This window comes from Cryptomeria japonica, chromosome 5 (assembly GCF_030272615.1).
Source record: "Cryptomeria japonica chromosome 5, Sugi_1.0, whole genome shotgun sequence".
In the NCBI taxonomy this organism is placed as follows: domain Eukaryota; kingdom Viridiplantae; phylum Streptophyta; class Pinopsida; order Cupressales; family Cupressaceae; genus Cryptomeria; species Cryptomeria japonica.
Genome location: NC_081409.1, coordinates 349,235,712 through 349,251,225, shown reverse-complemented (window position 1 = coordinate 349,251,225; position 15,514 = coordinate 349,235,712).

The following is a 15,514-nucleotide window of genomic DNA, read 5'->3' as shown; positions in this document are numbered from 1 at the left end:
CATGAATATCATTCTTGTGATGTTGACCTTCATTGTTTTTTTTTGGCTACCAGCAACGAATATCTGAAAATTCCTGGCATCCCACAGTCTAATTTTGAGCATACTGTAAAAGGTTATAATAATGATTATAAGTTCTTTGAGAGAGGGGCCGAACAGAAAGTATTGCTGCAGAATTAGACGGCTTATGATGAAGCCTGGAGTAACATGTAAATTGATACCTTATTTACGAGAGCTTGTCTTATACTTTTCAATTAAAATCACTTCGAGGTTACTTTTAAGAACTAAGAAAATCACTTAGAATTGGATGTGTGGCAAGTAGAACAAATTTGAACTGGGCCATTTTTAAGATTTATATAAGGTCAAGGCTATACAAGAAACGTTGATCATATAAAGATTTAGAACCTTAATCCAGAAATGATACTCTTAATTTTTATTTTTTTTTTTAATTAATTAATGGTTTTGATATCCTAATAAGTGGTATGTTTGTGTTTCAAATGAGATCTGTTTCACATTTAGGTATCTAAGCCCCATTGTATACACTAATATTTGTTCATATCCAAATAGAAGATAAATCCTAACCATTATTTAAATAAATAATAACTATTTATTTAACTAATTTATTTTTCATTTTTATTCTACCTATCCCCTCTATTAATTTTTCCATCACGTTTATCTCATCTTGTTGAAAGTCATTAATTAAATAAACATTTATGATTTATTTAATTAATTTAACTTTCACTTTTATTCTCCATTTTAAATTTTAAAAGATTATATATTTAATTATGTCTAGGCTTATCCCCAAAATACTCCATCTAAATTAATTAATTAATTAATTAACTAATTTGAGCTACTTAATTCCCACCACATTTTCCTCCAATATTCAATTCCACTTTATCAGCAAATCCTTATCCATTTAATCTTATCCATTGAATTCATTAACATTTATCACAATATAAACTTGTCATCATGTGAAAAGTATCCCTCTCACCTTTATCCTCTCACATGTTAAAGGATCTGAAGGAAATCTCAACCCTTAACATAAATATATGTCCTAAAAATCCTAAGCCTAGTCCTTATCCCTCAAGTTACACTTGTCACATGACTAGAACTCTAATATAAACTCCATTCCCCAAGTAATATTCTTCATTCATCAACTAATGCATCTAGGCCCTTGATTTCCCTCTTATAAATTATATAAATGAGGTGTCTGTCATCCCATTTAGCCATCTTGCTTCATTATAGTATCATGCTACTAGTTTGTTAATTGAATAATCTCAACTATACAATTATGGTGCTAGAATCATGAGAAACAACATCCAAACTATCAATATATCAGTTGAACTTTTAGAGTTTTTCATGTATTTGGTTTGAATAGGATATATTAGATGCATACTTTTGTTATGTCATTTGCATTATCATTATTTTTGATGAAAATTGAATCAGGTATGACTAAGACTAAGATCAACTTTTATACAAACATTAGAATACGAAATCGCCTAGAGGATTGATAATATTTGACTAACTCTAGTACAAAAGAGTCAAATGATACATCTATGCTTTGTATTACTTTTTGTTCAGTGGGAAGTGAATGAACTATGGAAGGATATTATATTAAGGTCTAAGTGTGCAATGAAAATAGAAACTTAAGAGACTGTAACAAACAAATATATACGCACGTAGCCCACTATATGTACATAAATGGCTAGGATACTTAGAGATGCACTTGTAACTATAATTTTTGGCTGATTTCTCATGATAAGGGCAAACTAGTCGACCTAGTTTTCCTATTTCTGCACAAAAAATGAGATCCTAGGTTCAAAGACTCCATTCTCTAGGCCTACCAAATCTAATATTGTTTTTATTGGATAGGAGTGAACTAGTGGTTGCTCTGGTCCTTTGCAGGGGACGGATCAACTGTCCTAGTCTAGTGTGTTCAGGTCATAATTCTAGGCATACCTTTATCTCAATCTATTGAATTATTTCTATTCTTCTTGTCTCCACTCGGAACCTATAGTTATGCTTACAAAGCATAAATTAGGTATGGTGGTTTCTATATAAGGGTTTTCGTAAATCAACCCCCCATTTCGGTGGTTTTTACCTCCATGAATAACCAATATTGAAATTGGAATAATGTGTGTGTTCTTGAATCTTTATTCTATCTAAGATTTCTATGAGCTAATATGCATAAATGTAACCTAGAGCCCTACTCTAGTGTATTAGAGAAAACCCTAAAATGATTGATTGAATATAATACGAACTAACTCATAATTTAAATGATAAAATATTAGATTCGAAGCTCAATTGTAGCAATATGAGAATAACATGAAATCATACCAATCTCTTAGCAAGATGTACAAGCCAATCATCGATCAGTAGTTGCCTAATATCCTCTAATATCTCTACAATCTTCCATGGCTATTGACAAATGTGGATGAAGATTTGATGATGATTGAATTGTAGATCTAAAATTCTCTCAAAAGAAGCACCTTCACCTCACAAGGGTTTCTCCGTATTCCCGTTAATGCTAGATAGATATCCCAAATGAGGGTAAGAATTTTATATACAAGATAGTAGGGTCCTAATGCCATATCTAAATTGGTGCGAAGATATATGATGTTTAGATAAAGGACACGTGTCTTGAAAATTGAAATGGGGTAGGATAACTGATAAGTCAAGATAATGAGGAAATAAAAGGGCACACCTAAAATTAAGGACCCAAATAAAAGTGTGATGATATATTTTGATTAAGAAATGACTCATATTAATTATTAAAAATGCATACGAAGGTCTTATAATGCATATTATAATGAGAGATACAAAAATGAATGTGAATGAAGCATGAGATTAGACAACCTAATTAAAGGTCTACAATTTACCATGGTAGACATTTAATACACCCATTTTCCCTAACTCGATAAATCCTGGAAAGATATTTCTCTTAGTTATCAAATACAAAATGTGGGAATTCATGTAGAATTTTCTTGCTCCTTAAACCTCTATCAAATTGGATATATAAATGATGATTAATAAGTACACCCTAATTCCTCCAATACCTCCAATAAACTTTTCACCTCTGCAAATATATATACACATACTCATTTAAAATGTTTCTTTTTCGTGTCAAAAACATTTCCTCTAGAATTAAGTTCTCATTGCATATTTACAGCGATAAAATCCTCTGCATTAGCTTCAAATCCACTAAGCTAACTAATTTGTAAACAAACTACAATCTTGGATAGAGATCAGATCTTTTGTCTCATACCCCTCGCTATCATTATCACCCCACCATTTCTGCAGCAAAAACTGGTGGTCGGCATCTCTCTCCATTTCAAGGCATTCGAAGAAACCGTAGTCCTGAAAATAATCACTTACAGCCTCAGAAAAATCCATCAGCGGGCTGCATGGAATACTCGGTTTACTATCGCTGACCCACAAAAGATCCTCCATATCCCCATTACAAGTATCACATTCACATTCAAGTTTTGTCGAATCCTCTCTGCTCACAGACTCCGCTTCATCTCCATTGTCTACAAGAATATCACATATTTGATTAAACCCACATTTATTCACACTTGGTTCCTCATGTGTGGAGCTCGAAAACAATTCTTCTTCGAGCGTTTTCATCATATCCCAAATCAAGTCTTCATTAATGCTTTCCTGCGGGCAGTCCTCCTCGTGAGTATCCATTTGAGACATTATTTCAGAGAAAACATCCACGTTTGCGCAGTTCAAATCCTCGCAAACCCGCTTTCTTGGGTTTCCTTCGCTTTCAACATGGATCGGGGGATTCCTGCTGTACTCCCGGGACTCGAACCGCTGACGTTTTCTGCTTTTCTTCTCAATTAGCGCCATGAAACGCTTTAAAAAGGCCAGATCAAGGTCGTTTAACTCAAAGGAAAGAAATAAAATATGTTCCTTACTTCTTTGGAGGACGCACTTTATATAGAACTAATTGTAAAACCAGTTGTGGAATGGGTGTACCGGTGGATGCGATTTTTAAACGCAAAAGGTCAAAGCGTTCGGCCTTCTCGAAAGTAATGGAAGGGACCGATATTTTAGAGGTGGGTTAGAAGTTCGGAGTCTGAAACGGCCGTCTAAAACAGCGAGATTGGATTTGCCTGTTTCGATGTTTTTTAATTGAATTATGACCTTCTAAGATAGAGATTCGACAGGGTCAATTCCCATTCGCGCTTGCCGGCGAGAAGGAAACGCACGTTTGGAGTAGAGCGTTTGACACGTTACCTGGATCAATGCGTGTGATCTGCCGTGTTTAGTTTGAGACGACAAAGATATGATGTGTGGTTGGGTGAGGGGTCCATCAGCCTGTTTTGGCTTGTCCGTTGTCAATTACGCGTAGAGTTAGGACACGTTTGTGGACGTGTTGTGGCTAAGATTCAAGAATCAAGAATGTCACATTTTTAAATATTTCATTGCTTTAAAATATATATATATATATATATTTCTTTATATATAAGTCTAAAACATTTTTTTTTTTGGAGGCATCTAAGTGTGTTACAAACAAGGTATACATGTCTTAGCCTCTGATGGTACTTAAATTTGTGACATCTCTTTCAAGAGCACATGTTCTCCACCCGAGACCAACTAAGGTTGCATTGCCTCTCCAATTAGGAATATGCTTCTTTGTCTTTGAACATTCCTCAATTCCACAACCAACAGTAGTTATTTTAGTTAGCAAACATGTCATTTACTTATTTCTCTAGTAATATATATTCAAAATGAGGGTGAGTAGTTGTGTAGGGTTATTTTTATAGACATTTGTACTAATAATATTTTGTCTTTCCACATATATATACTATATATTGTAAATAAATAGTTCACATGTAAATCAAAAAATAATGGTCCCTCTCTATAATGTTTGTTTTACACACACACACACACACACACACACACACACACATGTATGTATGTATGTATGTGTGTATGTATGTATACACACAAATATATACACATATATAAATATATATATAGACACATATACATATATACACATATATATACATATATACACACATATATACACATATATGTACATATACATATATACACACATATATGTATATATATATATATACATATACATATGTACATATACACACATATATGTGTGTGTGTGTGTGTATGTACATATGTATATGTATATATGTATATATATATACATATATATATATAGATATATATCGTTAAATCAAAAGGCAAATTAGGAACACACAAATAATACATAAACACAAGAATTTATTGTGGTTCACCAATTTGGCTACATCGACAAAAAGCAGAACAGAGATTCTATTAGTATTCTTGCAGCTTACATACATAGGGATTTACCCTCATATTTATAGAATAGTCTTCAATAGAAGATGAAGAGACGGAGATGGGAAGGGGAAATGAAGAGTCCGACTTCATATCCCAACAATCTCCCACTTGAAGTTTGACTCACGCTGCGACTTCACATCTGAACAACCTCCCACTTGAAGTAGATACCCTGCTTTCCATTCTTAACCAATATCTAAGTGCAATCACCAAATCCCATGGTAATAAATAGGCTGAGAATCAATCACCATAGCTAGAATAGCAACCACAACTAATTGCTAATCACATCCAACTAACCATACATTATCAATAAAATCATGTCAACATATCTAACCCATACAACAATTTTGTGTAATCCCATCTTCCAACAAAACACACCAAAAATCCATTGATGTGCAAAAAATTAGAAGACACTTATATAGTAGTCCACATGTTGCACGAGAAATGTTAACCAATAACTCAAAACTACCAATCCGCATTAACATAAAAGGTGTGACAATAATCAAATCACCATGGCCTACAACCAACATGCTGCAAAAACTCACTTGATATCCTCCAAGTCCTCATGAAAACCACATATTGCTGTTAAATAATAATGAAGTACAACAACAATAGATGACTTCAAAAACTCTAGGAAGAAACATCTATGCCAACCATATCTCATCCTTCTACCAACACTAACAAGTGCTTAGCTATGCCAAGGATGATCTCCTTTACCTCCCCAATTGAAAGTATTAACAACAACCAACCAACATGGATGTAAGCTTCTATAATCAAGGAAGATCAAACTCAATATCATTCCAAAACTAGGAAGCATCTCCTATAAGGAGATAAATCTACTGAGTAGACCAAGAGTGGGGACTAAGAATGCTCCTCCAAGATTCACCAAGTCATAATGAGTCTCTCCAAGAACAATCTCCTCTAGGTCTAGAATGAACTCACATCCATTACCAGGTGTAGGCTCCTTGGTCTTCTTGCTAAAACCTCTAAAGAGATATCATCTCAACAAATGTTCTCTAATCCCAAGAGAACTCCAACCTCACCCAAGCCTCTTAGTTTTCAAAAGCACCTCCATGGTCAATCTACCAATGTACTTGATACTAAGAGGACTAATAAGACCAATGTCAAAACTTCCACTACACATTTGTATTATTTGGGAACACAACATGACAACCTGATCTTACATCTTCAAAAATGAAGACCACATGCTCCAATGAGCATAACCTATCAAGAGAACCTATATCATGCCAACGCTCTAATATAGAATCAAGAGCCTACCATGGCATCTAAGAATCAACATCTCCAATCACATGAAGATAACCACCTCCTGACAACAAAACCTCTTCTACCAAAAAACTCCCACTATAGTGTGACACACAACTACTCGTGGTATCATATCAAGCATGCTACAAGTCTAGTGGAGACACCCTAATTATTCATTTAGATAATCTGTAGACATAAAGATTCAAACACCATATCCATGATTTGATTTGCCAATCTACAATGAGTAGTCAGGTTCATAGATATCATAAAAAAAATCTATAACATGATACCAACATCATACTGAGATTAAACTTACAGCTGGAAAGATTCTACATACCTTGCAAAATTTGGGCAAAAGCCAACATCTCCCTATAACCTTAGAGGAGCTTCCACAGTTGGAATACTTCCCCAATCCTACCTATCCTTCAATCATGTCCTAACAGTCTTGATCGAGAGTACCTATTCCAATCATTTCTATCCATGGAACAACATTTGTGATAGTCTCACGATCGAAGACCTCATTGCCCATAGACACAGACACAAAAAATGCTATACAGATAATATGGAAACATGTCACCCCCAAAAGAAGGCAAAATCACATTAACTTCATATGCCAGCCATCGTTGATGTCATGCGAGTTTCATGCCCATCGGAGTCACGCAGTGACTAGTACTCCACAATGTTGTTTTATGAAACCGCGCCTCATTGCCCCTTCGATCAAGGAAGAAAAATGCCACCAACCGTAGCGGACTTAGCAGCAACTCTTGGGCCCTAGTGCATCTGAAGAAACTGTCCTATAGCAGCGCTTGCTATGATAGAATTCCATGGATCCTCCTTCTATCTCACATAAACCATGGAACAGTCAAAAATCAAAAAGAGGCCACCCCACACGACAAAACTTCACCAAGTTCTAGGTGCATTCATTCCTATGGTTTGGGTTGTGGTAATTAAATGCTCCCCATGGGGAGAATTGTATAATCCTCTGAGAAAATGGTAAACTGATCCTCCTATAGATCCCATGTCAAAGGCACCTCCGACATCATCTAAAATTCTGTCTATGCATGGCTCTCATGAATTCTTAGGCATGGACATGACCTTCCACAGCTACCCTGTTACACAAACCCTCAACTATGCATCTTAAGCTTGTAAAGATTTCTTGCACGACGCTCTGATACCCTATTCTTCTACCTCTTTTATCTGCCTCACAACCCTTGCCAAATTGACCAATATCTGGCTGCTCCTTTCCTACAAACTAGTTATAATTTTTGATAGGCATCCTGCCACTCATCCACCCAATGCAGTTAATGATTAACAATATTCTTTTAATATCACCAAACATAATATGCCCAAATCATCCAATTCGATACCCATGTCAGATAAACATTTAAATTTAGCACAGCCTAGGTTATTCTATTTTGGAACTATTTATGCATGCCCATTCTTCTCGGGTGCTTCCATTCAATGACCAATAATAGCCATCATTTCACGTGCCTTCTCTTTCAGTTCTAACAGACCTTCTGAGCACCCTATTTTAGAAACTTTCTGTTGCATTTCACTATTCACTCTCACCTTGCTCTCCTTTAATCTTAGAGGCTCTAATACCAATTGTTAAATCAAAAGACAAATTGGGAACACACAAATAATACACAAACACAAGAATTTATCATGGTTCACCAATTTGGCTACTTCCACAGAAAGCAGAGCAGAGATTTTATTAATATTCTTGCAGCTTACATACATAGGGATTTACCCTCATATTTATACAATAGACTTCAACAAAAGACGAAGAGACAAAGATGGGAAGGTGAAATGAAGAGTTGGACTTCATATATGTGTGTGTGTGTGTGTGTGTGTGTGTGTGTGTGTGTGTGTGTGTGTGTGCACCTAAAAATGGTCTGAAGATAATTAATTCAATAAGCAATTATTTAATTAATCCCCCTCTCCAATTTAAATTAATTCATTAGTAATTTGATTAAATTCTTCCACTCATCTACTTATTAATAAATCTAAGGATTTATTTAATAGGTTCATTTCAATAGTCCCCTTTGATTAATTAATTCAAATTAATTAATCATCCCCCCATCTTCAATTAATTCTTCAAATCCCCTAATTAATTAAAACAAATCAATTTATGAGTTGTTGAGAATTTATTAGTCTTTTCCTATTATTTGAATTTTAAATTCAAATTACCCATATGCCTCCTAACTTCTAACCATCTAACCTAACCAGTTCTAAACCTAACCCATTCCATCTAACCTTGGGTTTACCTAACCCTATCTTAGTTTGCACATCCTAACTTCCTTATCCTAACCTCCTATGGTGTGGATACTCTCCCCTTGAGACACATGACATTCTTGGGCCACATGTCCCCTCTCTTTGAAGCCCCTTGACACTTGTCACCATAGTGATGACAAATGTTCCCTTTCCTCCAACCTCTTCTCCAACCTCCTCCAATTTCACCATTGATATCTTCACACTCAATCTTGACCGTTGATTCCTACCACCTCACCCCTAGGCTTGGAAATCCTATAAATATCCCCCATTTTGGAGCAATAATGATCCCATCTCATTTGCATTTTAGGCATTGTTGCTATAGGCATAATATCTATTAGCATATCATTTGAGCATTATTATTATAAGGAATTGCATCTTAGATCTAGCTTAATTTGATCATTTTCTAGCATAATTGTTGAATCATGCAGCTTAATCATTCTCTTTTCTAGCTTAATTGCATCGTTATCATTTCAAATCCTCCATCTAGGTGTAGTCAAGTCATTGGAATTTTCTTATCCAGATCTGAGAGAAAATCCACACTCACATCTCTTAGGAGTCGATAGATCGCTTTGCCATGGTTTTATCTTTCATTGTTTTAAATTTGCTAACCATGCTCGTAATGATCTATTGAGTGTTTTGTGTTGCTGCTGCAGGTATCACACTTCACAGGCATGACATTTTGGCACCCATCGTGGGGCCAAAAATCTGATTTTTGGCCTCTCAAGCATCATCAAATCTTCATTTTTGACTGGCCTGGAATCAGAATTTCATACGAGCTCCTTTGTGCACTAAAACAATAATCCATCCCGACTCGTACGAGCTTCTAAAGTGTCGTACGAGCTTTGTTCTTCACTCGTACAGTCCTGGAAAGATACTCGTATGAACAGTTAAATCATTTCGTACAACATTTTGTTTCTGTGTTCTTAAAATAGACTGCATTTTTGGTGTTTCATGGTTTGATTCAATTATTACTAATGCTAACCTTGGTCTGTTTGTGAGTTTTTCGGAAGCCTAACTAGTTCTCCTAGGACGATTGTCTAAGATTATGGTTGTCAAAGACTCATTGCATAAAAACACATCATGACTACTAATACATCTATTTTGCAGGTTGCCTAAAACAATTCAACAAAACTTTGTGTATTATCTTAAATCTTTCTGGGAAAACTTTATTTTGCTAATGGAAATGAACAATCATGTTTTATGTGTTTTGGTGATAGGAGAGTATGCTCTCACCTTTCTTAGGTGATCAGAAAAATAGACTCATATTTTTCTTTCATTAGTGCATTTGTTTAGCGGGCCTGCCCTCCCGAGGAGCTAATAACTCTTAGCCATTAAGGTCGGTGAGAGGGGAATGACCTAAGTGGGAATAGTTAATGCCATGTAATCCAACCCACTATAAAATAAATGTGATTTGATGAAAATTAAGTCAGCGGCAGTGCTCGGGAATAACTCTCCTTCGTACGTTCAGGTATATCAAACCTTGGTTTTCAAGGCTGGGAGACCTCTTAATTGAGTATTATACCCCGATACGCCGAAGGAATCCCTTACTAGTTCTAGTTAAATTAGAAGCTACCTGATTCACCTCCAAAAGGGTGATAATCTTTGTGCAAGAGAGATAGTAACTCTCCCAAGAAACTTGCCATATCATGCTCCCATTAGCATTTGGAGTCCGATAATACGACGTTGAGAATCCATTGCATGAGACTCAGCAGCCATTTTCTGATTAGCTATTGGGTGTCTACCTAAGCTTGCAAGCAAAGGGTTTCTCTCTCAACCAACTTCCTTAGGTAGCATAATGTGCTTGAAGGTCACTTATCATATCGTGTGTTTACTGTGTATTCATCCCTTAAATAGAAAATCGGACATTTAAAACTGGAAAACAAAAGCAAAGCATCAGACTTCATTGATCAAAATTTGGACAAACAAAGATATTTTTCTCTATTTTGTTCTCTATCGTACAATGAATATAGTTTGTCATATGAGCCAATAAAAATTGTCATATAAGCTTGTTAGCATAAAATCTTTTGTCGTATGGCTTATTAAGTTTTGTCGTACGATGTCTTTTGTTTATCGTTTGGCTTAGGGGGAATTGTCATACGAGCCTGTGCTTTGTCATATGAAATTTATGATTTTTCATATGGGCTTATATGTATTGTCATCTGAGGATGCTTAAAATTTCGTACGAATTTATGTCTTTGTTGGTCCAAAACTGTCTTCTTGCAAATCTTTTTCAGGTTTGTCATATTTGCTTGGTCAATTTACAGTAATCATAAACACCTGTTCTCTATCATTTTGTGCTTGGATTGTCTCCTTTGTTTGCTTGGTCAAGTTATCATTTATCAAATCAGATTCCAAAGCTAAACACCTAAAGATTTTCAAGTATTCACATTCAACAAGTTCAAGATCTAAACATCTCAAAGTGCATTATCACCCTCTTTGGTAAACTGATCACTCAAACATAGTTTCTCATCAGGATCTATCATCCTTTATCCCGAAACTACAACGTTTGGTTAGGATAACCTTGTCCCACATCGTATTATATATCATTCCTACTGAACTTGGTTCTTATCAAATCATCATCATTGCACTCGAAAATCGAAGATCAAAAAACTTGCAAACCTTTAAACACTTGAACCATCTTGTCGTGTCATATCACGCTATCACATTTACATTGATGATTGATCACTTATCAAAAAAACTTTTAGACAATCGAATCCTAGCACAATATCTAACACACGTGTATGCCTATTCTAACTAGAGCTCAAAGATGAAGAATTGTAGAGACTGAAATCGAAACATTGGAAATAATTGAAGAGCATAGAACCATGGAACATGAAGATGAAATACAAGTTGAAGGAGAAATAACAGAAAAAAATATCAGAGACATAAAAAAAGATCCTCAATTCAATAAATTTATGTAGAAATTATTGGAGGGAGAAAAAGAAAAATATTTCCTAACGTTAGCAAAATCTGGTGCTACACTCCCCCAAGATTTTGATGCGAACAAATTGACACAAAAGAAAAGTGAATCTCCTCCTAATAATGTACAATATGAAGATATTTTTGGAATCAAAATGAATGACACATCAATTCCTAGTAAAATCAGAACCAATGAAGAAACTTACATTCCCAAAAGAGATGAAGTAGAAATTCTGAATAACATTCAACCCAATGAAGATACAAGAAGGGCTAGAGATGAAACAAGAAGAGATCAAGATCCTCCTAGAATGCAAAATCATGTTTATGCAAGAACAAATCATGTTGATAATCCTATCACAACTCTCACACAACAAATACAAACACTGCAAAAAAAAATTCAAGATATCCAAAGAGAAAATGTTAGAAGATACTCAGTTCAAGAAATTTGTCCTTATCCATTCGATGGAAATCTAAACATGATACCATTTCCTATAGGTTTTGAAACTCCTTAGATACGACAAATATGATGGAAGCACTGACCCTCAATATCATAGACGAGAATTTTTCTCAATGAGTATGGAGTTTGCACATGAGGATACCTACTTAATTAGATTATTTCTGAAAAAGCTTAACTAGACTAGCTATGGAATGGTTCTCCAAACTTCCACCTGGAATCAGATCATTCTCATAATTGGTGGATAAGTTTGTTTCACAATACTCTTACAACATACAACTTGAAGTAACAATGATAGACCTATCTAATGCCAAACAAAAGAGTGAAGAACCTTTCATCACATTTTTATAGTGATGGAGACGGTTAGCTTCACGATATCCTTGTTTAGTGCCAAAGTATGAAAAAATGGACATATTCATTGACAACCTAAATGATCAAATGAGTTATTATCTAAAAATGTAAGGAAATCAAAGTTTCAGAAAGATGATTGATAATGGAATTAGAATGGAGGAAGCCATGATAAAGAGAGGTGAGTTGAAAATATACAAATAAGGAGTCCATCCTACTAACAACAACAACCACATTGACAAGCCAAAGTTTTGGAATAGAAATCGAAATGATGTCAATGATGGAATAGTGGATAAAAACAATGTGAAACCAAAGAAACTGGTTTTTAATTTATCCACTCACTCAGTAGTGGCTCAGCAAAACAATCATCACCAAAAAGAAACTATCAAAAATTTCTTTCAAAGAGAATTTATAAACATTGGTGAATCCCTTGGATCCACACTAAAGACACTTATTGCAAATAAATTGATTACTTTGCCAGAAGAAAGGAACTACGAACCTCAAATAAAACCATCTTGGTGGAATGATAACCATTATTGCAATTTTCATCGAAACAAGGGACATCACACAGAAAATTGTCAGTGGTTGAAACATGTCATTGAAGATTTAATTGATAATGAAGTAATAACACTGGATGGACATACAACAAACGAATCTCATACAACTTTTAAAACTCTGCTCCCAAACTATGAGAAGGGTGAATCATCAACAACAAATAATGGTAAGGGCAAAGCGAAGGTAAACTATGCTCACACATATGATAATGTGGTAAATGTGATTGTAGTTAAAAAAAAGAAAAATCAAGAACCTACTCATGCTATCACAAGAAGCAAAGATAAAGTTGTTTTGCCAGGTCCTACGACAAACACACCATCCACTACCAAACAATACAATCTAGTGGATCAATTATAGAAAACACCCGCCCAAATATCCATCTTGGAACTTTTAAAGCTTTCACCTACACACAAAGAAATTCTTGAATGAGCATTAGTAGATACCACAGTGTCTAAAGATCTTGATATCGATCAATTCCAAACCATGGTGGGACACCTGACAACCCCTCACTGCCTATCATTCACTAAAGAAGATGACATCTCCTTGCAACATCCCCATAAGGCTCCCTTGCATATAGAAGTCATCATTCATAAGAAGCAATTTAAATGCGTCCTAATAAATGGAGGAGTTGGTTTAAATATTTTCTCTTTGAGTCTTGTCTATGCTCTAGGTTATTCAGAAGATGCATTCGATCCTCAGAAAAAGATCACCATTAAAGCCTATGATGAAGAAGAACATTCCTCTAAAGGAATTGTGATGTTACCCATCAGAGTGGGACCTTTGCAAAAAGACACAGCATGCCAAGTTCTAGACTTGGACTTATCATACAACATACTCTTGGGAAGACCCTGGATACATGACATACAAGTTGTTCCATCAACATACCATCAGTGCTTAAAGTTTCCCTACAGTGGGTAGGAAATCACAATCTTAGTAGATTCAAATCCATTTCAAGAAGTCATTGTTCCTCATAATAGGGAGGCATCATCTTCGAACACACAATCCAAGGAATAATCATTTGCCTCTATTTTTTGAAGTATGGAAAAAAAAATGCAGCTAAGAGATCGAGGGAACAAAGAATATTCAATATCACAATTACCACTTTCTCCTAAATCCTTTGGAAAACTATCAAACTCTAAACAACAACCAATTGTAAAATATCTTCTGATATTTGATGGAGCATTTGTTAGTGCTGGAACCTTATAAGAGGAAATAGAAGACAAAGGTATACTATAGTGGCTATACAAGGATGAAGAATTTTGACAAAAGATCAATAATATCTGCATACCTATAGAAAAGTATGGAAAAGGATTTAACATCCTTAGAAAAATGGGATACACTAGAACAGGTCCTATAGGAAAAAGAAAAGAAGGTATCTCAGAACCTATCCAACCTTACACTCAATAGGCTACAGACAAAACAGGCTTCAGGTATGGACAAGTCAGTTTACCATAAGATACATATTTTAGCCAAGAACAAGAGGAATATGAAAACAGACAAGAACAAATAGCAATTGGAAACGAAGAAACATAAGCTAAGAAACAAACACAAGCAAACATGAAATGGGAAAAGAAGCAAGCTTCAAATCAACAGGAAAAATAAACTTCCGAAGAAGCCTTAAATCTCAATCAAAACAAAGAAGAAACTAATACTAATCAAGGAGAGCTCATAGCAATGTTGACAAAACTCAATCTCAGTCCTAAAGAAGTTGAATATGAAAGAAGAAAGGATATAACAAAAAAAGCCGACGAAACAAATCAAATACTATATGAACAAATCTGTAGATTGCAAGTCACAAGTGATACAGATTCTAATGAATGGGAATGAGATTCCTATCACTCTAAAGAATCAGCTGAATAAAATTGCTTTGAAGAAGATGTAGGAGTCGATATAGCTCACATGTATGCAGGACAAACGTTAGGAACTAGCCTACTTGAATTAGAATCACATTCAGCTGACTTGGACTTAACCGAGGATGATCAGGAGTTTCTTATGCGAGGTCATTCTGATGAGAGTACCATTCTAGACATTAACATACATATCAAAAACTTTGACACATCTATCATGACCCTTGATATCCTCGAACCATCTCAACCTATTGACCCCTTACCTCTACTCCACCCTCAGCTTATTGATTGGGGAAATGAAGGACATACCACCATTGATACCTTTCTGAATGACCATGTGATAACTATATATCTTAATGCAATCGAACCCGCGACAACTTTTACTAGTCATTTCAGCAATGCATCTTCCAGTCGAGTGGGTGCCAAATCTCCCAGTCGCAAAAGGGAAAATAAAGAAAAGAATATCAAGTCTAATGTTGAAAACAATTTATTGGCAACATTAGATCAGGAAAAAGTAAAAAGAAAG